The sequence below is a fragment of the Octopus bimaculoides genome, chromosome 4 (assembly GCF_001194135.2).
Source record: "Octopus bimaculoides isolate UCB-OBI-ISO-001 chromosome 4, ASM119413v2, whole genome shotgun sequence".
NCBI lineage: Eukaryota > Metazoa > Mollusca > Cephalopoda > Octopoda > Octopodidae > Octopus > Octopus bimaculoides.
This window is the reverse complement of record NC_068984.1, coordinates 1271989-1272939: the sequence shown is the minus strand read 5'-3', so window position 1 is coordinate 1272939 and position 951 is coordinate 1271989. Positions and strand designations below refer to the sequence as shown.

Genomic DNA, 951 nt, shown 5'->3' with positions numbered 1-951 from the left:
ACATCTCTTGTGGCTTTATATAGGACATCTCTTGCGATCTTATATAGGACATCTCTTGTGACCTTACATAGGACATCTCTTTGCGACCTTATATAGGACATCTCTTGCGACCTTATATAGGACATCTCTTGCGACCTTATATTAGGACATCTCTTGTGGCTTTATATAGGACATCTCTTGCGATCTTATATAGGACATCTCTTGTGACCTTACATAGGACATCTCTTGCGACTTTATATAGGACATCTCTTGTGACCATGTCTATAATATGAAGAAAGAAGCTGGAAAAATATGTGAAATGAACTTTTATTTTCTCTTTGTAACATTTCATGCGTGAATTAAGAGCAAGTTTCCTTGAGGTCCCCTGATTTTCTGGTTATGGCCTTTGATAAAGACAGCTTAATATCACACTTGTCCATCCGATAAGATCACCCAGTTATGTTTACATTAAGATATGTGACATTCAAATCCTTACTATGCACAGTTGTTGACTAACAACATTGTTGTTGTTGTTTGTCTTTTGCTTTAGTTTATTTTTAATCAACTCTCTCTGTTAGTGTAAGAGTTCCTCTTGTCTATCTGAAGGATGTAGAGTTTCTTGCCTATTTATTCTTCCTGATATCAACTTTCAGATTAAAATGTAAAGCACTTTTCTCCAGCAATGAGCTTTGTCACAAACTGTACAAAAGATGACATTTAACTTTGTTTCTTAACATTGATAACACACTGATATGTAAAATAGCATTGAAGAAAGAAAGGAACACACACACACACACTCCCACACACATATACATGCACACACACATATACATGCACACACGTAAATATATATATATATATACATACATACACACATACACACATATATATACATACACACATACATACACATATTATATATACATATATATATATCTTTATTCATATATATATACATTTATACATACATAT

General features: G+C 33.0%; 1 protein-coding gene across 4 annotated transcripts in view; it reads left to right on the top strand.

The window, feature by feature from the left end:
* LOC106869038 (sorting nexin-14) overlaps nt 1-951 on the top strand; it is a 147039-nt gene that overhangs the window by 81710 nt on the left and 64378 nt on the right. The window lies entirely within an intron of this gene.